Consider the following 25,776-nt stretch of genomic DNA (forward strand, 5'->3'; position numbering starts at 1 on the left):
GCAACATGACTAATATGGAAATGTTTTGCATGACTACAAAATAAATGCTAAAAATTTTTGTTTAAATGTAATTGAGAAAAAATGAAAAGAAGATCAAATGAAAAAGGATAAAATACAAAGCTGAAATTATTTTAAGGATATCTATATCAAATTTCAAATGAAAAAGGCAAAGAAAATTTAGTCTAACATGAAAATGTTTGCAGATATGTTAAGGATCGGTCTCTTTAAGTCATACACAAAAAAAGTTTAATTCAATTACTAAACTGCTACATTTCATTACATTGATACTAACATTAATAAGTGGGCAATTTCTTTAAAACAATTTCTTAAAAAACATAAGCATTTTTACCTTTTTATTAGTTCTCATTGTAGGCAATCTTTGTTTTAATTATAACATTTCAAAAGGAGGGCACTAATTTATTTTACATTACCTAAAGCTTTCATTTAAAGCACTTTTAAAATAAGTAAGAAATGAGGCAAAAGAGAATGATGCAAGGTAAAATTTCAAAAGGGCAAGAGCATTCTCAAACAGAAGAATTTATTGAGGTCTAACTGTGGGAAGCATCTGTGAAAAAACTGATATATAAGTTAACAACGACAACAAAAGAAAATTATATAATATTGTTTTGTTTTTAAAATTGTGGAAGGTGAAAATAGAGCTGAAAGGAATTTTTTTTTTAAAGTCTGAAAGTCATTATGTAGAAAAGGTCAAGAGAATTCATTAGTGATATTTCTTCAAAAAGGCAGATAATAAACAACCTTCTCCACATCCATGCCTAATGAACCAATCATATCCTGAAACTTCTCCAAAAGACAATGGCTTTCAATTACATTGGTCATTCAACAAATCTAAATTTAAAGGCAAGCACTATTCCACAATAAGTATATTTTTGACAACAGCAAAATCTAGAAAGGGGTTCTAACAATTTCTAAGAATGTCTTCAAAATATATAATAAATCCATCATGTAAAACTATTCTAGTTGCAACTAACTTCAGAGACCTTACCTTCACCTTAACATGAAAAACACCAATCCTTCACTTAGGACTTTCATCAGTACTTTCCTCAGTAATCACCCATGTAAGAAGCAACAGAATTAATTTTCCAAACTAATTTACTATAGATGTACATATACATGTGTGTGTATTTCACCAGCTTTCAAATTAAGTTTACATTCCTAGAAGAGCATCAAGGCAGATGTTTTAAACATTTCTCCATTGCTTAAAGTATTTTAAAATGTGCCTTTCAAGAAGAAAATTGATGTAGAATATTGGTACACACATATGTAGGGCATATTTGATTACACTATATGTATGCATGCTTATTATATAGAAAAGCATGCACAGAGTCCACAGTATGTCATGTTAACCCTTTCTAATAGTTATTTGAAACTGATCAACCTTCAAAACACAAATTTGTTCCCAATGACAGGGATCATAATCCTGGCTCAAGCATTGGCTAGTTATTATCTGAGCTGTAGTAATGGCTGTGCGCTACAAAATGTAATCTTCCCAAATGTCACAGTAAGTTATGAATATCTGAGCAGTCTAATGCACCTTACTAGCCATGAAATGTGAAAATGTAATCTTATTACCTTTTTTATGGTTGTATTTTTTTGAATAATGTAGCCTGGAAACTGATGTATAGTCTTTCTCTGCCCTTTAGCATGATTTGGTCTCCTATGCTGTATGATACATTTTTCAAAACCCTCCAATTCAGCGTATTTTAGATCTGAGCCTGAACTTCATAAACAATCTTTATAGCAACCTACAGAGTAGCTTAACGTTATCTTTCTACAAATTACAGTTTAATGTTCAAGACTATAGAAATTTTTTAAAAGCTTATTCAAAAAATTACAATACATAATCACAAATTTTACATTAGAAACTTCAAATGGAAAATTATTTTTCTTTTCAAAGTAATATTCACAAAATCAAGTCAGAACTAATTCATTAAAGATATGCTCTGTTTTAATTTCCTAAACATCAGCAATGAAAAGAAAATATTTCCTCTTCAGATACACACCTCAAACTGAGAACTGACAACTAGAAATTAAATTAAATCATATTCAAACACTAAAAATATATCTTATTATTTTTCTCATTGGCCCCTTAAGAGTGTGCTTACTAAATTCTCCCTGATTTGAGGTAAAGAATATGAGAGAAAAGAAGGAATACTGGAATCAATTCAGAGAACTTACAGATAACTGGCTATGAGAACTTGGGCAAGTAGCCTCATCTCTAAGGATCATATTTACCATCCTTTAAAATTAGGATACCAGACTGGTTGATTTGGTTGGTTGGTTGTTGTCCTTTGTCTTCGAGGAGGACCAAAATGACATCACCATGATAAAGTGAAATTTCAGTGTGTCTGACTGTGGCTGATCAGACCAATGCAAGCTCAGAATGCTCTACCACAGGTTGGGCACAGATAGTCGGTGTGAATATTTGGGGTACAAACTCCAAATTGGTGCATCCTATGTTTACTTTGTGCTGTTTCAATTCTGCTTTACTCAAAGAGCACTGCACCCTTTCTGATGTGGGTACACCATGCTGAACAGTCCTGTGCCAATGTCTCCCATGTTGCACAGTCAAATCCAAAGTTCTTGAAAGAGACCTTGGGAGTGACCTTGTATCGCTTCTTCTGACCACCACGTGATTGCCTGCCCCATGCAAGTTCTCCATAAGACTATATTATCACTATATATCAGGGCCTTTTTCTGTCCTAAACTGATTCTCCCTTCAATTTTTATAAATATGTCTATTTCTGAAAAGGCTTACCTATACCTTAAGCCCATTTTTGCCTAAGAATTTTTTCAAGTGAACTACATCCCTTAAGTATTTCTCTTTTCAGTCTTGGACACGTAAATCCATTTGTAATCTTATTAATATGGATATTCCCACTAGTGACACAGCTTGGAACTCATCCATTCTTGCTTTTCTGTGCAACTTTTGTCCATATCCTCCCATAAATTCTCCATAGGGTGGAGTCCTTCTAAATATTAGCCAAAGGCTAGATCTCTCTCATCCATTTTTTTAGTGGCACTCTAGTAAAATCCTTTACACTGCTCATCCTAAACAATTCCTCATTTTCTCATCTGCAATGTGCTGAGGCCTTCTTATACCCACCAAGCATATTTCCATTGCCCTTTAGGTGACCACCTTCAACTTTAATTCTTACACAGGGACTGGGATGTTCTGCAACTTATAACCATATGGTAGTACCATAAAAATACTGCTATAAAAAAGAATAAAGGCAGGTCTTTGCTTCAGGTAGAAGCAATATGTTATCTCTAGCTCACTCTTCACTTCTGAAGACCATCTCACTGCCCATTTGAAGGTTCTATGTGAGGTATATGTACTGACGCAGAATCCAACTACCAATATAATCAAAGCATAAACAATCAACTTCCTTCAGTCACTTGACATTTCCTACGTACACAGCAGGGCTGATCTCTTAAATGATGAAGTATCTTATTTATGAAATTCTGAAATATTCTGGCTTTGTGCCATTAGAAAACAGTTATAGTCAATCAGTCAGTAAGATTTATTAAACATCTACTATGAATCAGGCACTGTGTTAAGCACCAGAATACACAGAAAGCCAAAAGACAGTCCCTACCCTCAAGAAGCTCACAATCTAATGGAGGTGACAAGTAAACAATTATGTACAAGCAAGCTATATACAGAATAAATGGAAACTAACAGAGTTCCCTCAATAGAACTGAGGGGTTGGGGAAGGCTTCCTGTAGAAGGTGAGGTTTTAGTTGAGATATGAGGGAAGCAGGAAAATCTAGTGAAGTCATACTTACATTTAACTGAAATTTCTTTTTGTCATCTCATTTCATTTAGAGAAAGAATGTCAAGATTGATAAGACTTAGTTCCTCCAGAAGTATACATACTTGCTGACCACTGGAAAAGAATCTCAAAGTACCACAGCTAAGTTAATGCTAACAGAGTGTCTCAAGACAATGTGACTCCTAGGAAATATCTGCTCTCTTTTCTAACCATTCTACCACCATCACTGAAGGTAGTAAATTCATAGTTCATAGGAACATCAAAATACGTGTCTTTGTTTTCTCACAGAACCTAAAACACTATTTCCATTTCATTATTTTTTTTCCAATTTCCTAGGTACGATGTTAAACCTCAGAAATTTTTTTTTTACTGTAATCTGCATTTCTCTTATTACTGGTGATCTGGAGCATCCTTTCATCTGATTATTGAAATTCTGTAATTCTTCTTTTGAAAACTGTTCATAACTAATTATTTATTTAGTAGCTGTTAGTCTTAAATATTTGTGTATGCATATGTACGTATATGAATATAATAAGTAGTAATCTATATATTTCTATATATGTACTTGTATCCTTCGTGAGAATATAAACTCCTTGAGAGCAGGGATTGTATCATTCTTTTTATTTGTATCCTTAGTACCAGGCATAGTTAGTACCTATGACACAGTCAGTGTTAAATACTTATTAATTGATATATCTCTAGGATACCACTTTTATTAGCATAAAGGGATAACACAGAACTGAGCCCAATTTTGTATTTTTATCATGGGTGATCACGACCAAAACATTCGCCATGAAGTGGCTAATCTACTAATCAAAAAAATCAGAGATTTATAGATAGAAATGATCTTAGCAATCAAGTCAAAAATAAAATCACCCCTTTTATGCACTGATGAGGAAAACAAGGCCCAGGCAGATCAAATGGCTTTCCTAGAGTCATATAGTTAGAAAGTAGAAAAGATATGATAATAAGCCTCTCTGTGCTTAGCTAGAATTGTCCTCAGAAAGTAAACAGTCTATTGCCAGAATCACAAGGGAAGTCATTCTACCATAACGGAAACTCCAAAGAATGCATCATGGCATAGCCTTCAAAAACTCAGAATAACCTACACACTATGATGAAGAATCAAAGTAGCCCTTTTATAACTGAAGCAAATTTAGGAATAACAAGTTTTCCAAAAAACAAAATGGCTTCCTCCAAAGTGCAGACTGACAGTTTCACATCTGTTGACCAATCTGTCTTCAAATCCCCTCATCTACTTTCATTTATGGGCACCAATCAATTACGAGACTCTTCAACAAAGAGGCTACCATCATATTCTATAGATAGGTGTTTCTGTGAAATCTGACAAGGCTGAAAGGACAAGGGAGACAAAAGCAACACTTTCTAAAAGAAGGCTAGTATCTCTTTAAAATAATGACAGCATTATAGCTTATAGCTTAGAATTTGCATCTATTAAATTTTGTACATACAATAAGTTCAAATGTTCCCTGGAGGTATAAATCTCAGCATTCTGGTTGGAAAAGGACCACAAAAGGCCATTTAGTCCAGTTTTTACTTGAATAAGAATTCCTTCCAGAATAAATAATAATAGATACTTATATAGAACTTTACATGATATCTCATTCTTACAATACTATGAGGTGAGTACTATAAGTACTATTTTCTTTATTTTTACAGAAAAGGAAACTGAAGACGAGAAAGTTTTATGGTATCTAAAGGGATATTTGAAATCAAGCCATCCTTACTCTAAGTACAGCATTCTATCAACTAAATCTTAATGCGTCTCTCATACTATAATTAGTCATACAATCTTTAACTAAAAACTTCCATAAGGAGGAAGCTAACACCTGCCAAAGTAACTACTCACTTTGGGACATCTCTACTTGCTAGGAAGTTTTTATTGCAGCAAATTTAAATCTGCCCTTCTGCAATGTCACCCATCTGTCACTCCTTAGCTCCATGCTCAGGGCAAAACTAAGCTGTATAATAATCATGCTTTCAAATGACAAAAATTCAAATACCTGAAGACACTAAAGCTCTTCTTATTGTAAAGGGTCTCAGCACTTTCAACTAATTTTCATATGGAACAATCTTGAGGCTTTATCATCCAAGTATCCCTTTTATGGACACTCTCCAACTTATCAAAGTCTTCCTACAACGTAATACCCAGAACTAGACACTACACTCCAGATACAGTCTCACTAGAAGTAAAGCTAAGCATGACTATCAACTTTCTTAATATCAAAATTCTCTGGTCTTTATTCAGTCTTTTTCCTTCCTGATTGTAGTATTTGACACTGACTCTCTTCTGTATACTCTTTCTTCCCTGGGTTTTCACAACAGTACTCTACCCTGGGGCTTCGCCTGTCTTCACCACAGTGATCAGAAGAAGTGATATAAAGACACTTTCAAGGTCTCTCTTAAGAACTTTAGAACTGACTATGTGACACAGAAGATGCTGGCACAGGACCGTCCAGCATGGCGTGTCCTCATGAGAGGCGTGTACTCTATGAGCAAAGTGGAATTGAAGTGGCTTAAAAGAAATGCAAGACGTGCAAATTTTGAAAATCGACCCCAAATGTTTACATGGCCTATTTGTGACCAACCTGTAGTAGAACACGCCAAGCTTATATTGGTCTGACCATCCACAGTCAGACACAATGCAACTTGACTCTAGCATAGTGATGTCATTTTGGTCCTCTTCAAGAATGAAGGACAACAACCAACGAGACAGCTATACCCTTGCAATATCCTTTGTGGATTCATGTTCTGGAAAAAATTAATTAAATTAACTTCTCACATGCCTTCCATACAAGATTCTGTAATACTGCCCCCTGAAAGGCTCCCCATATGAAAATATGGAAGTTAAGTTAGTTCTTTCCCTAAAAAGCAAGGAAGATGTCTCCAAAACTTCCATGACCCAGAATTCTAAGCCTCAAGCCTCACTACAATTGATGGTCTCCAGGAGTCTCAGTCCATGTGACTTCCTGGTCAGTCACATAAGGGCATTAAAAAACGCAGGCCAAATGAAGTTGTGAGCCTCATATTTTAGGGCCTGTGAGTTCTTGTACTGATGACCAGATTCATGTTTACTACGGAAAGGATGGGGCTGTACATGAGCTAAATGCTATAACCTTGTTGAGTAGAGTAAACCTCCTTTTCTTCAATTCTAAATGAACTACTAGTGCTTCAGTAAGTTCAAATATTAGACCTAAACTATCAGGGAAACAGCACCAGTCAAGCCTAGCCCATAAGAAATGTCATGGTCAGTAGTTGGAACAAGAATAACATGACACATCATGGGTGAGGTAGGGAATAGGCAATAAAAATGTGGCACCTTGTAAAAAGGACCTTTCTGGGGGTTTATAGAGAATCCTGTCAATGGAAGAGGGAAGGCATTTAATGATGTTGGGTGATGAGTTCAGTGGGTGACAAAGGGGGATGCCAGGAAGGTAATGACTGCACCAGGTCTACCACTCATTCCCTGTGAACCATTGATTTAACAGTAAGAATACTCATCACAGACAATCTGAATCACCTGCATCAAAAAATAAAATGCATATCAGCTGGCTCAGCACATTAATCAGCTAAAGGAAGACCTCTCTGTACAGATGGACAGCTACTGGAGCTGGTAAACAGCACGAGTGAAAAAGGTAATGCAGACATGAAAGCTTCAGGCAAGAACCAGCAGGCCACCACAAAAGCAGATATAGTCTACAATCCAGAGGTTTTACTGTGTCCCACTGAGATAAGGGCCATATGACAAAAGAATGAAGGAAGAAGTGAGGTCCAGATTTGGAAACCAGTGGTAAGAGAGTCATATACATAATAACAACAATATTGTAGATTAACAGCTTTGAAAGAGTAAAGAACCCAAATCAACAAGACCAACCACAATTCCAGAAGATTTATGATAAAACATGGAAATTTGTTTTGCTTGACTATACATACTTATTATAAGGACTATGTGTTTCTTTCTCAAAGGTGAGAGGCATGGGAGAGAGAAAAGGAAAAATTTTATAAATTAAAAAAATATTTAATTTTTTTTAAAAGTCACAGGTTTGTTCTATTACTGCTCTCCCTCTCATGCCTACCCCTCTGTGAGATTTCCTACATAGAAGGGACAGAGGAGAAGACATATTCACCATAACAAAACTGGAAAAGTTGCAAGAGAAATTGAAGTAGGAACTCAGTAGGTCCTTGAACAACAGAGTGTGGTCCAACAGAGACTTCTCAGAGCACTCATGTCTGAAGAACCAGTTGTATCAATTAGATGTTTCAAATGCAGACCACCCTTTTCTCTAATTAGATGGCTGAGATGGGGAATTCTGCACATCTACCCCATAAAAATATCAGAATCTACTGTAGCATGTGCAGCTAGGTGGTGCAGTAGAGTTCCAGGTCCAGAGTCTGAAAAAAAATAAATGCTTGCTAATTAAAAAAATTAATTGGTCAGAATAAATATTATTATCACAATGACATCCTCTCTGAAAGGGAGCTTTAGGTATGGCTATTGAAACGGAGTTGATAAGAAAGCAATATCACCTACGGGGGTGCTAATAAAAATTTACCATGAAGTTCAACACAAGAGTAGTAGACCTAAATCCTAAAGCCCCTTCCCCATTAAGATGTCTTTGAGTTTAAAATAAATTTTTTTTTAAATATTAAAGGATATACGGGGCTGATGAATCTAATTGGCTAGATTACTATTATAGCAGGGAACCTAGAATAATCCCACTGGGGTACCCCAATTTTCATAGGGAAAGAGGTATTATGAATTCTTGGGAACATATTAATATAGAAAGGAACAAATGGAAATATGGAAACCTATGTAATCTCAACACCAAACAATACCAGGTCCCCCAGTGAGTAAAAGATATTCTCCTATGGTGACAGGCATGAAGAAAGATAAAGTACATTATTTTGCCTTGACAATTCAACAACAACCCTCTATGGGCAGATGAAGGCAGATGGCACCTGCTGGCTTACAGCTGAGTACAGCTTCCTTTATATTCTGTCTAATTAGATATCTTCCTAGAGATTGGTTGTCATGCCCATGTGCTATACCTGTAACTGACTCATCTATGAGGAAGACCAGGTAACTCAGGCATAGAGTGAGTAGTGTGGAGTTACCCAATTCATCAAAGCTTTTATCCCTATTCCTGAAACTAGTCAGGAGCAGTTTACCTTTACCTAGGAAGAGGTCCAATATACTTTCACCATCCTTCCCTAGGATTATATCAACTTTTCCCTCACGCTGCAACATAACTGATGGGCAGAGATGAAAGCAGCTTCCCCTCCTGAGAACAATAATGTACACAATTACAATGATAATGTAATATTGAGAGCCAGACAAGGCTGCAGTGGACCCTATATGAAACAGTGGGCCATGCAAGGGAGAAGGGGTGGGAAACCAACCCTAAGAAAACCTAAGATCCAGTTTGCTCAGTCAAGTTTTAAGATATAATAGATCAAGAAAACCAAGATTATTCCCAACACATTCCAAACATATCAATTCATATTTGCTTCCCTATGATCTAAAAACGAAGCCCAAGAGCTCATTAGGCTCTCCAGATTTTGGAGATCCAACATTCCCCTCCTGAGTATCCTGGTGGTGTCCATTTACATTCTCTTGCAAATCTGATTTTCTCAAGTGGAGCCCCAAAGAGGTAAAAGCCCAAGAAGAATTAAAGTAGGGTGTCCAATAGTCTCTCTCCCCAGGCACTTTTGATCCCCTTGGTCCATTTTTTTTTTTGAGATCTCTTCATAAAGACTAGAGTAAGTGGAGCCATTAGACATCAGGGAATTGGGAAGAGGAAAAGAAGTAGTTACTAAAAAAAGCAGTTACTAAACTGTTACTGGGACCTAGTTGCTAATGAGCAGGTGACACTGGGTCATAAAATCAGCCTTCATCCAGAGATGCCTATTATGAATTGAGATATGCAACATGATTCCTCTAATAAGACTGTGTTGGACAAAAGAGGTTTCTATTGTTAAACAGAAATGCTACACTGAAATCATGCTCACCCAGGTCCCTTGAGTGTTAATATCCTTTACAAAGAGGTCATGATTCAACATGAGGCTGAGGCCTCTCATTTAATCCCTGATACCTACCTCCTTTAATACCCTGATAATTAATAGATCCCTATCTAGCTCCAGAGGATCAACATTTTGTTTGATTCACTGCTGGCATCTCACCATACACTATTGGAGACATATGTTCAATTCTAATTCAGGAGCCATAAATCAGGTAGAAAGGCATGGACTCTTAACATGAGTTGTAAGCTTCCTAGCTAGTGAACAAGAGAGACCTGAGGTATAGTTCAGGTAAGATCTACCTGAATAATGATTCCTGGGATGTGGCCTGCCCAAATGGTCTGAGGCCAAAAGAAAACAGTACTGGATAATTGGTGTTTCCTCCTTTGGATTATGCTGATGCCTACCACTATACAGACTTGTTTGTAGGGCAAATCAGAACCCATCAGAGACATCATATGCTCTGTACTGAACTAAGTAACCAGAATAGAAGAGGTTAGGGAGCAGGTCCACTGATGGTCTCAACATGGAGGGGCATGATGTCATGTTGTGTGGGGTGAGAGATCATAAGGGTAAAGCAGCCACTCCTTATACTAAATAAAGAGCCCATCCAACCAACATGGACTTCGATCTATCTGCATCAAGCATCTTAGCCATCTTACCCCCTCTCACGGCAAGGGGTTCATCCCTGCTAAGGAACAGCTTTATCACTCATGCCCCTGACCACCAAAGCTAGGTGTTCCATTTCCCAGAAGCCAGGTTCAGGCTGAATCAATGCCCCTCTAATAAAGGTTGTCCAGAGACGTCTTGGAACCAAACTCCAGGAAGACATCTAATTACACAGAATGTTTTTGAAATTCATTCCATTTGAACTTCTCCTGCCTTCCCTTAAAATTTTCCCCAATGAGATGTCTGAGCCTAAGATCCCTGTCCCCTCAGAGTAATTCATATGCCCCAGACAAAGATCTCCTTTCCTCTAGAAGGGTTCTGACAAATCTTTCTAAGAAAGAGTTTGGAAGTCCAAGGAGTAATACTGTTGGAAGCTTCCTTAATTTCTTTCATGTGAGCAGTGAAAACATTGCTACATAACTGGAAAATATGTATTTAACTCAGAAGAAAGGAAATCCCTTAAATAATTCGGTTGCAGTCATGAGTTCATGAATAAAGGAGAAAGAGAATACTTCCAAAACCTTACAAAACAGAGGGGGAGCCCTCCATCAGATTCATCAAGAGGGATAGAAATCTGGTCATGTTTCTCCATGGAGAGCCCCAAGGAAGAGAATTTATGTCTGGCGGGCCGGGAAACACTGAGGTAGTAATGGTACAAGAATAAGTCTTGGGATCGAAACTAGCCTGAGGACAGAGTCCTGGCGACCTAACATGACCCTGACCTAGAATGAAAAGTCAGTGATTACATCAGACATGTCTTTATCCTCGAGTGATCCTGACAGTTCTAATGATGCTCTTCATCATCATCACTGCCTTATATCAGAAGACATACTAGAGAACACTTCGACTCATCATGGAGAATTCAACATAGTGCTGGAAGAAGCATCATCTGAGCTGCAGTTCCTGATGCCCCCTGGTACTGATCTTGTTCACTGACACACACTCTATGAACTACAAAAATCAAGATCACATAGTTGAGGTCTTGACTTCTGTCCTTCCAGAGCTGGAGCAGAATCAAAATTGCAGAGAAGCAAAAAGTACAGCTGAGTCTACCCATCCCCACCCCCATCTCCCCCACAAAAAAAATTCAAACAAACCTAGAAATCACACAAGACCAAATCCTAACCAAGAAATCCAAGGAAAACCACAGTGGATTCTTCCAGTCCAGGTCAGGAAAGGGAAGCAGATGGAAAGATCTGCTAACACTGGGGATTGGGTTTGGCCCACTACACGCAGACAAATAAAAGGAAGGCTGTGGACCAGGAAAAGAGGAGATCCTAGATCTAGCACAGAGGTGCTTAAATTTGTGTACCATGCAGGAATAGGTACCAGGTGGTAGTTCTGTCACAGATGCAAGGGAGACTCAGGGCCCTCTACCTAGAGGTGGCTTTCCAGCATGAGGAATATCTGCAGGTCCTTGGTGGCCTTGTATACCAAGAAAGGAGCTTTGTGGCTTGGTTCCCAGGGTCAGAGTAGAGTCTGAGCTCTAGGCTCTAGCTCATTTTAAAGTCTGAAAGGAATAACCAGAGCAAGATTCTAGACCAAAGGAAAATTCACAGTTGTGTCACTGAATACGTAAAGCTTTTCAGCTGGCTGAGAGGCTGAACTTATCAGCATTGTACTGAAGTAAGCCTAAGACTGTTGCTTGGACCCAAACTCAAGTGAGCAACATGCAGAGCACAGACCAGGAGGGCAGCAATCAGACTTATCACAGATCAGAACAGTTTAGAAGAAGTAAAAACTTGCAAGCTTTAAGCCTGAATTGTCCCTGAAATAGTGGAATAACACAATACTCAATACCCTAAAAGAGCAGCAACAGGACAAGTTCAGATGTTCTCTCTGGAAATACAAAGAACCTGGACTTAGCTTAAAATATGAAGAAAGGAAGTGGGCTGGAGAGAAAAGGAATCTGACCATCCAAGTTTCTATGGTAACAGAGATGCTCAAGATACAAATCCAGAAGAGAATGAATCCAAAACTTCAACAAAACCTCAAAGCAAAGTGCAGCTTGAACACAGATTCAACTAGGATTAGTTAAAAAACAATTATTTATATGTACATGTATATAATGTGAACACTAAAATGAAAAACCTGAAAAGAGACGAGATCTATACTCTCAAAGAAAAAGGAAAAGGACCAATATGGACAAAAATATTTATAGCACGTGTTTTTGTGGTAGCAAAAAATTGGAAATTGAAAGAATGTCCATCAAGTTGTGGTATATAATTGTGAAGAACCTGGGAAGACTTACATCAACTTGCAAAATGAAATGAGCACAACCAGAAGAATATTGTACATAGTAAAAGCAGTATTATATAATGATCAACTATGAATGACAGCTATTCTCAGCAATACAATAATTCAAGACAATTCTGAGAGACTTACCAATGAAAAATGTTATCCCACCTCCAGAGAAAGAACAGATGATTTTATATGAATGAAGACTGAAGCATACATTTTTAATTTATTATTTTTAGTCTATGTTTTCTTTTGCAACATGGCTAATATAGAAATATTTTGCATGAATGCACATGTGTAATCTATATCAAATTGCTTGCTTTCACAAGGGGGGAAGGTGGTGAGGGAGGAAAAGAATTTGGTACTCAAATTTTTTACATGAATGTTAAAAACTGAGAAAAATAAAATTAAAATTAAATGTAAGAAAGAGAAAAGATGAGAACTATCAAAGAAAAAATTGAAAAGGAAATTGACAGTTTAGAAGAAAAAGCATAAAACCCTACCCAAGTATTAGAATGAACCAAAGAAAAGCCAGTGATTCTATAGGGCAATAAAAATTATTAAACCAAAGTTAAAAGACTGAAGGAAAAAAAAAACTGAAGAAAATGTAAGCTGCATGTAAAGTATCTCATAGTAAAAGCAAGTGACCTAGAAAACAGATCAAGGAGAAATAACTTCAAAAACATTGAAGTCCGTGACCAAAGAACCTAAACAATATATTTCAAGAAATGTTAAAAGAATAATGTCCAGATCTCTTAGAAACAGAGAACAAAGTATCAAAAGAAAGAATGTATCAGTCTCCTCCTAAAAGAAATCCCAAATGTTACAGCCTATCAAGAGCTTCCAAACCAAAGAAAACATACTGCATTCACTCAGAAAAAGAATTCTAGTACCAAAGGGCCAGGATCACACATGATTTAACAGTCACTACTATGAAGAAGCAGAGAGCTCAGAATGCTTTATTCCAGAAGGCAAAAGATACAGGCTTATATTCATGAATAACTTAACTAGAAAAACTGAACATGTTCCAAAAGGAAAGGAAAATGGATTTTTAATGGAATAAAGTACTTCTAAACATTCTTAATGAAAAGATCAGAGCTTCAAAGAAGCTTTAAGTTGTAGACATAAGAGTGAAGAGAAACATAAAAAAGTAAAGATGAACAACCATAAGGGACTAAAGAAGGATAAATTGGTTACATTCTAATAGGGGTAGGAAACATATGATCCCTCTGAACCTTATCAATATCAGGAATCACAGAAGGAGTATAATTAGACAGAAGCCCTGGAAGTGGTTTTGTTATATTCTGATGATCTTAAAAAAGGGGGGGGGGGGCCAAGATTGGAAAAGAGAAATACAGTATGGAAAGAAAGAGAGAGGAAAATTAGAGAAAATTATCTCACATAATGGGGGTGGAAAAGTAGTAGTCTATATAAACAAGGAAGAAGAAGGGATAAAGACACTTGAAACTCATTCATCGTAACTGGCCAAAGGAGAGAGAGAGAGAGAGAGAGAGAGAGAGAGAGAGAGAGAGAGAGAGAAGAGAAGAGAAGAGAAGAGAAGAGAAGAGAAGAGAAGAGAAGAGAAGAGAAGAGAAGAGAAGAGAAGAGAAGAGAAGAGAAGAGAAGAGAAGAGAAGAGAAGAGAAGAGAAGAGAAGAGAGAGGAAGAGAGAGAGAGAGAGAGAGAGAGAGAGAGAGAGAGAGAGAGAGAGAGAGAGAGAACTGAGTACAGAAATTCATTTCATTAAAGAGGGAAATGGGAGTGGAAGGCAGGAGAGGGAGAAATGGGAAAATTACAGGGAAAGTAGATTAAAGGATGGGATTCCTAAGCAAAACAAAATCTAAAAGATAGATATAAACGTATTCATGGCTCTTTTTGAAGTTGCTAAGAATTAGACACTAATGAAGTGGCCATCAATTAGGCAACAGAGAAAAAAATAAGAGTATATAAATAAAAGTGCTGTAGTAAGTGAAGAGGATGGTTTCAGAGAAACCTAGGAAGACTTGGGTGACCTGATTCAGAGTGTAGTAGAAGAAGTACAATTTACCCAATGACAATATAGTAAAGACAAACAACTTTGAACAACTTAACTGCTCTTTTTTGTGGTGGCAAAAACACTGAAAATCAGGGAAATGGCAGAATGAATTTATATGAATGTAATGGAACACTATGGTACCATAAGAAATAATGAAAGGGTATTAAAGGGTATTAAAGAAACCTAAAAAGACTTGTAAAGTCTAGTAAAGACTGAAGTGAGTAGAAACAGAACAAAATCTATAATACCAACAATACTATAAAGGCAAATAACTGAAAACCTTAAGAATTATCATCAACACATTTAATCAGCCAGGATTTCAAAGAATCAGTAACTTCCTAACAGAGAGATAATAGAATTGATATATATATGCACGTATACACACACACACACACACACACATATATATATATATATATATGGGTATATATATATTTGTTTGTTTAGGACATAAAGAACATAAAATGTTTTGTTCATTTATGCATATCTGATACAAATGGGTTTTTCCCCCAATGGAAGAGGAAATCAGGAAAAAAATATACTTTTAATTTCAAAAATTGAAGTAAACTTTTAAAAATAAATAAAAATCAAAAAAGTCCACCTCCAAAACATCTTTCACATCTTCCCCTCATCACCTTTCCACCTGGACTATTGAAATAACCTCCTCATCACTCTCCCCACTCCAATCCATTTGCCATAAGGAAGCAAAGCAATATTACTAAAACATAATTCTAATGTCACTCCCCTGTTTAAATGTCCGTGCTCCTTATTACCTTTAGAATCAAATACAAATTCTGTGCTAAGTCTCTCCCAATCTGGTTCCAATCTACTTGTCAAGGGTAACCATTGTTATTCCCCTTCACAGCCAAACTGGCCTTTTTACTGATTCTCACCCACAACATTCCATTTCCCAGCTCTGTCTCAGAGCTGCCTCATCACCTTCAGGTGTTTTAATCCATACCACTTACTAAGTAAGGTTTTTATTGATCACCCATCTGCTAATGTCTTTCCCACCACTCTCCCCCCAAAAAAGAAACAATGTGTATTTTTTGTGTATACTTGTGTATACAACATATATGTGTGTGTGCTGGTGTGTGTGTGTGTGTGTGTGTGTGTGTGTGTCTTGTCTCACTCAAATGAGTATAAGCTCCTTAACAGCAGGGACTATTTCATTTTTTAACCTTTTATCCTTAAAATCTGGCACAGAGAAAGCACTTAATATTCAACTAATTACAGACAATCTCAAAATAGTACCCATCTAATAACAGCCCATGTAATTATCAACTTATTTAACAATTAACCATGATAAGAAGACAGCATGTAATAGTAGTTTGGTACAGTGGAAAAAAGGCGTATATTCTAATTCTGCCTCTGGTGTTCAGAACCTATTCAAATGAAACAACTTATTAAACCACCCTGAGCCTCATTTTCCTTATCTGAAAAATAAAGGGAGTTAGACTTGATAGCCTCTATAACCCCTCTTATCTCTAAATCTCATGCTAGACAATCATGTGAGGTCCACTTCAGCACTGCATCTATCAACCTATGGACTTAATACAATTTGTCAAAAGGTTTTAACACTGTAGTCTTACACTTCTAGAAAATTTTCATTTAAATATCTAGATTGTCATTTTCCTATGGAAAAAACTGAATACATATTAATCTTAAATATGGTTTAATATGGTCTTTTGAATAAGATTTAATGTTTGTATTATAGAACAATGTGAAAATTTGAAACATATTAGGAATGAACATTTCTAAATATATTACATCATATCAGATTCATGTGTGCACTGAAAGCTAATAAATCATTTAAACCATGGTACACAGAACCTTTTTAAATTTGCATTTATCTACAGTAAATATTGCCATCTTTTTTAATAGCAGGCTAGTGCAATCTAGCCAAACTAGTGATTTATAGCTGGGACATATTTTTCAAAAATCAGAAATCTGTCATCAGGTGACAGTCAGTGGGAAGTCCATTCAAGTTAACCTGATACCACATACGAAAGTACGTAAAAGAGATAATTAAATACCACACATACCATATTCAAATCACTTCACTATTAGGGTTTTATCATGACTTTATACCTGCTTAAAATCACAGAACACACACACTGAATTAAACATTCTATATCACTTCTTCCCGACAGTTCGTAATCATATAACAAAAGTACTGGCAATCATTTTCTTGAATGTGATGCCTTACAATTTGAAGGCAATAACATTCATTTCAAAGAAAAATCAGAATACAAAATTACTAACTTTTAAAAGGCACATTACCTCAAGAACAATTTGTGATAAAATACATGGAGATGTATGGTGTAACTTTTCCATACACCAGTATCTTATATAACATCAGTTTATTTCTCATAGTATAATATTTAAAAGAAATACACACACACAAAATACCTAAATGGTATTATAAGTAATCTGGTTCATTCAAAATAAGTTAACTATTTATATATATATATATATATATATATATATATATATATATATATATATATATATATATATATGTAAGTCAAATTAATAATAATTAATTATGGGAGAGTTTGTAACAGGATAGAAACTATTATAAAAGAGAGTAAAATTTTTGCACAAATAAAATCAATGGATATAGGATAATAAGGGAAATTATCAACTTGAAAGAAGACTGCATAGCAATTATCTCTGATGAAGGTCGGAGTGCCACAATATGTAGGAAATTGATATCTGTAAAAATAAGAACTAAAATTTTCCAATGAATAAGTATTAAAAATATATGAATAGGCAGTTTGCAAAAGAAGTCAACAAGCATTTCTCAAGCACTTACTAAAAGCTATCAACTATGCTAAAAAATTTACAAATCACTATTAAGAGAAATGCAAATTAAAACAAAACTAAGGTTTCATTTCACATCCAGCAGATTAACGAATTTGACAAAAGACAAAAATGGCAAATGTTGGAGGGATTGTGGGAAGACAGAAACACTGATGCACTGTTGTGAAGTTGTGAAATGGACGAACCCTTCTAGAAAAAAAATTTGTAATTATGCAAAAGTCATTCAACTATTACAAAATAATACCATTATTTCCATGCACCCCAAGTCAAGGCCAACTAGGTCAAAGAATAAGGTAAAAGTCCCATCTATACAAAAATAGCAAATATAGTATGTTTTGTGATAGCAAATATAAATAATTGGATGGGGGAGTTGAGAGTGGAAGAAAAGGGAGAGGTACCCGTTAAAGAAACAGCTAAACTATTGGATTATGAATGTAAAAGAATACTACTATGCCATAAGAAACAATGAATATGAAGAATTCAAGTCAACTTAGGGGACATGACACCTATCTTCAAGTATCTGAAAGTCTATCAAGTACATGAGGGATTCAATTCATTCTGCTTAGTTCTCCATTATTTCCCAATTGGAAATAATGAATAATAATGAGAGAGAAGAAGAGGGAGAAAGGGAGGGAGAGATTGAGATTAATTTAGGTTCAATTAGGAAAGATTTCCTAGTAATTACAGCTCTCTACAAGTATAATGTACAGCCTTGGGAAGAAATGAGTTCCTTCTCAGTAGAAGTATTCCAGGTGTATTACAGAGGTTATTCATATCTTTTTATAGTTTTTAAGTCTCTTCCTGGTTCAGATTTTGTGATTCTGAAATTATTGTATGACGCAGAGTAAACAGAACCATTAGAACAATATACAGTGGCCACGATCATGAAAAAGAAAACAACATTAAAGAACTGAGTGCTTCTCACATTTTTAAAGAAAACTGGTGGCCTATAGGTATACAATGAGGCATAATACTTTGTGGTCAATGTGTCTGCTTAATTGTATTTCTTCATTCTAAGAAAGGAGTCTATTAGAGGTAGGGAAGGAGTAGTCTTTGCAGTGCCAGCAATGTTGTTTTTTTTTTTTAAATCAATAAAATTTTAAAAACTAATTATAGAAATTAACAATCAGCAGAGTATTTCATTTAGGTGACTTCCTTGAAGGTGCTTGGCTCTGCCAGGGTGGCCTGCTTTAGGCATATAATGATAAAAGAAAAATTACAGAGAAAAGGAGTGTTTTAGTGACATTTCTACATGGTTGATTAAATACTTTTAAAGTTTCCTGGAGATTTTAAATAAAAAACTCACCAAGGAAGAAAGATCACCAAGGAAGAAAGCAGAGCAAAAAGAGAACAGTGCTCATTCAAGACATAAACTTGATGGAAAGCCATTACATGAGGCTAAGAAGGTCGAGTAAGACAGATAGGAGAACCTGGAGAAAACTGTGACACAAAAAACCAGAGAGGAGAGATCATCAAGATATCAACTCAAGAAAAAAAAGTTCAGTAAGTATGGGAAAAGATCATTAGATCTGGAAAATAAAAAAACATTGATATATGAAAGGAGAGCATTTTCAGTTAAACGATAAGGTAAGTGGCCAGGATGGAAAGCGTTTAGCTTGTGATAGAAGAAGTGAAAACACCACACTTGAAGCTTTCAAAATACTTGCTCGAAACTCTTGGCTTTCTCAAAAAGTTTAGTCAAGAAAAGGAAGGGAGATAAAAGACAGTAGGTAGAGAGGATGGTAGAATAAAGTGAGGCTCCTTTCTTTCTTTCTTTCTTTTTAAGCACTGGAGAAAGACGGCTTTGGTTCCAGGAAACAAATGGAGTCTAATGACAGAGAGATTGAAGATGAAAGGATGTGAGAATAGTTGGGGGAGTGGTAAGGAGGGAAATAATCTGATGAATGGATAATTGAGAGGGGCCAGGATCAAAGGTGCATATAAAGCTATTAATCTTGTCAAGGAGAAGGGCTATTTCTTTATCTGAGGCTAGAGTGAAAGAACTGATAGTAAGTAAAATATATCTGAATGATATGAGATGAGGAGGAGGAGGGGAGAAGAGAGAACTTTCCATTAATGGTCTCAATTTTCTGGTCAAGTGTGAGGGGAAGGTCTTTAGCTGAGATGATTCTATGGAAAGCTTGAGGAGGAACGAAAAGTTCTGGAGTAGCCATTGTTTTGAGTGGTACAGCAAATTAGTTAGAGAGATGTAAAAGAATTACATTCCTTTTAAAGAAAGACTGCTGCAATTTGCCTACCACTGTTTCATGATTTCCTTCACAACAAAGTAGTAGCAGTAGTAGTGGTGGTGGTGGTGGTGGTAGTATTTTTTGTTCTTGTTTGTCCTTTGTTTTCAAAGAGAACAAATCACAGGTGCTCTCTTGACTTGTACATGAATTGGATTTATGTGAGGCAGAGTTGGCACAGTCAGCAGTCTCACTGTCTCTTCCAGAGCCACTTGGTAGCAGAGTGCAGCGGCAGGACAAAAGTTAAGAAACTGGCGATTGCTAGTGAACGACCTTGGTGCCTTCAATGTCTGACCAAGCTTTCAAGCGCTCCACAGCGCCTGCTTCAGCTGGAGCACACAAACAATAGCAGCAGAGCTAGATACAGGGAGTTCTCCAGGGTTGGAATTTGGCAAAACACTGTCAGTAACAGCACAGATCAAGGCATTCAAGGATAGAAAACATCATAGAGATGCACTGGTTCAGAAGCTAATTTGGGAAGCGAGGATAGTTAAGCAAGTCCAAGGGTGATGGTCTGGGAGAAAAATGAGTGATGGAAGAAATGAAGGTCACAGTGAGGTCAAAGAACAGGATAAGGAGTCACAAGGCCTATGGAAAGCTGGAAAGATAAAAGACTGTGATCAGATAAAGGAAAAGAACTCTTTCTCGTTCCACCAAACTCTATTTCCTTCCAAACTTCCTTAGTACAGTCAAAGGCACTATAATATTTGCAGTCCCCCAGGTTCACAATCTCTCTCTCTTACCCCATCTCATCACTCTCTTATCCCACATATCTAATCAGTTGCCAGATTCTATTTCCACAACATCTCCCTCATTCATCCCTTCCTCTTATCCTTGGACAACTATCACCTGAGTCCAAGCACTTAGACTGAACTTGAAACTTCTCACCTAGACTACCATAATAGCCTACTAATTGGACTCTAACTCAAATCTATCCCCCCTACAATCCGTAATCCATAAGATTAAGAGCTGGAAGAAGCCTTAGAGGTGACCTACTCCAAACCTCTCATTTTACGGAAGAAGAAACTGAAGTCCACAGAGACTACATGAATTTACCCAAGATTACAGAGATTTAAAAAAAAAAAACTGGCAAAGCTAGGATTGAAATACAAATCCTCTACATCCAAGAAGAGAAACTGATAGCAAAGATAAGCAGGAAAGGGGGAAGAATGAAAAGATAGGGAAAAAACACAAATGGGTAAGAAAAAATTTTGAGGGAGGAAAAACCACATAATAAATTGGGCTGGGCTCTCAAGGATGGGCACAAGGATTTCAACACATGGACAGGGGGAGAGAAGGCACTGCAGAAAGAGGAACAAGGAGAAGAATCTGCCATTCCAGACTTAGTTCATGTTATTCTTCCACAAGGACTCTACATTCCAGACAGGGGAGCAGGGGGTGTTCAAGAAGGAGCAGTACCTTTGGTGTGATGGCTGCCGAGCCCTTTTCAGAGCACTTTTCACCTTTGGTGTCCACCTGCTCCACCAAACTGTCACCTGTGGCTCCAAGAAGCTGAAGCATGCACAGCGGCCATACCCTGGTAAACCATTTTGGCAGATGGGTCAACTCAGGTTGAGGGTAACCAAGGAGTCTCAAACCCATTAGTGAATTAGAGGGGTGTCTACCCCAAGAAGGTGAAGACTTCCCCCGGTGGAATGGATGGATGACAGTAATTTGTTCCAACAGCCATGAAGGCAGCTGAAGCAGGCAATGTGGAGATCTTAGAGCTTAGTTAGACGCTGAAGATGCCAAGGTCATCCACTGCATCCTGAGCCACTGCCAGCCATCCTGACTCTGTCCTGTCACTGGAATATGATGACTCTGGAGGAGGGAGTGAGGCTGATGACTTTGTGAAACTCTGCCTCACTTAAATCTAATTTTATGCACAAATCAAAAGACATCACCCATACCATTTTACTATTATACCTCAAAGTCCTGTGGCAACAGGCAAGTGATGAAGCAGCAGGTGCAGATATACCGGCACCTGTAGTCACAACCCTGCACACAGGCTACCCAGGCCATAGGGACATTTCTCACTGGAAGCAGCAGTGGAACTCAGCAGCCTTTTAAGGATCACACTGTACATCTCCTGGTGTGAGGAAGGGGGCCCTAAAAATTGTCTGCTTACCCATCCCTGGCCTGATTACGGCAAAAGGTGGGGAATCCCACTCTGTGGTTAAAACATAAAAAAATGTACAAAATGTACAAGAACATCTGCAAAGACGATTCCACTCCCATCGGCACATGGAACATGCGCACACTTATAGACAACACAAAATCCAGTAGATCTGAAAGAACTGCTCTTGTTGCAAGAGAACTCAACAGGTATCACATCCAAATAGCAGCCCTGAGGGGAAACAAGGCTGGCAAATGAAGGCTAGCTTACCAAAGCTGGAGCTGGATACATATTTTTCTGGAGTGGTCACAGTGAAAGGGAGTGCTGTGAAGCTGGCATGGGTTTTGCAATCAAAATTAATCTAGGCAGCAAGCTGGTATGCCTATCAAAAGGATGCGATTGCCACTTGCAGGAAAATGCCATGCAATCATCATCAATGCCTATGTTCCCACCATGACAAAGCCTGAGGAGGGCAAAGAAAAATTTTACAAAGACCTAGAGACCCTAATCATCAATGTGACAAAAGAGGATAAGCTTATAATTCTGGGTGACTTTAATGCTAGAGTAGGCTCAGACGACCACACTTGGCAGGGAGTCCTAGAGAGAAATGGAATTGGAAACAGCAGCAGCAATGGTCATTTACTGCTGAAGACCTGTGCATCACATGACCTTCTCATCACCAACACTGTCTTCCACTTACCTAAATGCAATAAAACTTCACAGATGCACCCTCACAGCAAACACTGGCATCTAACAGACTACGTGATTGTAAGGAGAAGAGACAGACACAATGTAAGAATGACAAAGGCAATGTGTGGCAGAGTGCTGGACTGATCATAGACTTATCCTTTCAAGGTAATTATCTGCATTCATCAAAAGTGCCAGACAAAACGACTACCAGAAGAATGTCAACAAACTAGAACTCTTCTCTGAGTGTGAACAGTTTGTGCTAACTTGGAGGGAAAGTTGAGCCAACACACAGCTGGCAACACTGGAGCAGAAATGAAGTGAGCAGCTTTCAGAGACTTGGTGTATAGCAGTGCACTTGCTTATCTGGGTCAGAACACTCACAAACACCGAGACTGGTTTCATGAAAATGCTGGGGAAATCCAGAAGCTGCTAAATGAAAAACAAGAACTCCACAGGGTTTACTGGAAGGATAGCACATACATCTCTAAGAAGGCAGCATTTAATTTCATCAAAAGTAAAGTACAAAGAAGGCAGAGCCAGATGATGCAGTAGAAGGATGGACCTGCTCTAGCTCTCCTCCACCATAGCCCATAACATACCAGCAAAAAATGACTCTAAACAAATTCTAGAGCATCAGAAGCCACAAAACGACAGAGCGAAAGAGATTTCCAGCCCAACACAGCCTGGGAGACCGATAGGAAAGGTCTATCGCACTAGGCTCAGAGTGGAGTACAGCCCAGCCTTGGGCCCGCAGTGTGGCAGGGACAGGACTGGCACAGGCATCAGGGTGCGGAATCACAGGTAGGAGCTGCAGTTCCCAAATTTCTCAATTCACAAACCCCAAAAACAGTTTCAAAGGTCAATGAGAAAGCGATTTCAGCTGGGTGAGAAGGGAACACAGTCTGGCGGGTCAGATAGTAGATGTGTCCATTTTAGAAGCCCTTGGTCCAAAGACCCTGGGGCAATTCAGCAATTGATATGAGCCAACATACAGTTGGCAACAGTGGAGCAGAAAAGACCTGAGAGGTGGTCCTGGGGTGAGGAGGAGTGCCGGCCTGGTGGTGACAGTGGAGAGGGAATTCTACTCACAGATCCTGGGCAGAAAAGCTTCCAGTTGCTTCCAGAACAGAGAGCAAGCCAAGAGAGGAGGAAACTCCTCTCCCTAGATTGTGCCACCTTGGAGGAACTGAGAAATTACAGGTACTGAGAGTATACCCTCCACTTCACAAAGAATTCAAAAGTTAAGTAACTGGATGGGAAAATGCCAAAAAAAGGGGGGGGGGAGGGGAAGACTACAGAAGACTTTCTTGCTGAACAGGTATTTTCATTCATCCTTTCAGATAAGGAAGAACAAAGCATACCATCAGAGGAAGACATAAAAGTAAAGCCTGCTGCACTCAAAACGTCCAAAAATAATATGCTATGGTCTGAGGCCATGCAAGAGCTCAAAAAGGATTTTGAAAATCAAGTAAGAGGTGGAGGAAAATTGGGAAAACACATGAGAGCAATGCAAGAAAATCATGAAAAGAGAGTCAAAAGCTTGCTAAAGGAGACCCAGAGGAGCCAAGATGGCGGAGTAGAAAGATTCGCATACACTAGTTCCGAACCCACAGCCCAGAAAATATCTGTAAAAAAGAATTCCAACAAATTCTGGAGCAGCAAAAGCCACAGAACAACAGAGCAGAGGAGATTTCTGTTTCAGAGAGCCCTGAAAAACCAACGAAAGGTCTGTCGTGCCTGGACCTGGAGCCCAGCCCAGCCCTGCCTTGGCTGCGAGGCACCAAGAGGAGCAGGTCTGAGCAGGCTTCTGGGACAGAATCTCCACCAGCCGCGCAGATCCCTCCACCTACGGGCACCATGGGTGAGAGTCTTTTTGACTTGCCAGGAGGGGAGCAGGGTGTCTCCATAACTCAGGCCCCCTCGGGAGGCAGCAGTGGAGGCAGGAGCAGACCTGGGCTCCCAAAGCAGGCAGGAGCCTGGATCCATTGTTGAAGGTCTCTGCATAAACCCCCTGAGGGAAGTGAGTCCCATGAGGTAGCCCTGCACCCACCTGAGCACCTGAACTTAATCTCACACTGAATAGCAGCCTTAAACCCCCCCCCAAAGCCCTGAGGCTGGGAAGCAACATTTGAATCTCAGGCCCCAAGCACTGGCTGGGCAGATCTGGAGGCATGGTGGGTGTGAAGAGGACATTCAGAAGTCAAGTCACTGGCTGGGAAAATGCCCAGAAAAGGGGAAAAAAAATAAGACTATAGAAGGTTACTTTCTGGGTGAACAGGTATTTCCTCCCTTCCTTTCTGATGAGGAAGAATAATGCTTACCATCAGGGAAAGACACAGAAGTCAAGGCTTCTGTATCCCAGCCCACCCAATGGGCTCAGGCCATGGAAGAGCTCAAAAGGGATTTTCAAAATCAAGTTAAGAGAGGTGGAGAAAAAACTGGGAAGAGAAATGAGAGAGATGCAAGTAAAGTATGAAAAGCAGGTCAACACCTTGCTAAAGGAGACCCAAAAAAATGCTGAAGAAAATAACACCCTGAAAAATAGGCTAACTCAATTGGCAAAAGAGGTTCAAAAAGCCAATGAGGAGAAGAATGCTTTCAAAACCAGAATTAGCCAAATGGAAAAGGAGGTTCAAAAGCTCATTGAAGAAAATAGTTCTTTCAAAAGTAGAATGGAACAGATGGAGGCTAATGACTTTATGAGACACCAAGAAATCACAAAACAAAACCAAAAGAATGAAAAAATGGAAGATAATGTGAAATATCTCACTGGAAAAACAACTGACCTGGAAAACAGATCCAGGAGAGACAATTTAAAAATTATGGGTCTACCTGAAAGCCATGATCAAAAAAAGAGCCTAGACATCATCTTTCATGAAATTATCAAGGAAAACTGCCCTGAGATTCTAGAAGCAGAGGGCAAAATAAATATTGAAAGAATCCACAGATCCCCTCGTAAAAGAGATCCAAAAAGAGAAACTCCTAGGAACATTGTGGCCAAATTCCAGAGTTCCCTGGTCAAGGAGAAAATATTGCAAGCAGCTAGAAAGAAACAATTCAAGTATTGTGTGATAACACAAGATCTAGCAGCTTCTACATTAAGGGATCAAAGGGCATGGAA

At 38.1% G+C, this 25,776-nt stretch overlaps 1 protein-coding gene across 4 annotated transcripts in view; it reads right to left on the bottom strand.

Moving 5' to 3' along the window:
* Positions 1-25,776, bottom strand: part of LRBA (LPS responsive beige-like anchor protein) — a 783,746-nt gene that overhangs the window by 697,827 nt on the left and 60,143 nt on the right. The gene's annotated exons all lie outside the window — the stretch shown is intronic.

This window comes from Notamacropus eugenii, chromosome 6 (assembly GCF_028372415.1).
Source record: "Notamacropus eugenii isolate mMacEug1 chromosome 6, mMacEug1.pri_v2, whole genome shotgun sequence".
Classification (NCBI taxonomy): domain Eukaryota; kingdom Metazoa; phylum Chordata; class Mammalia; order Diprotodontia; family Macropodidae; genus Notamacropus; species Notamacropus eugenii.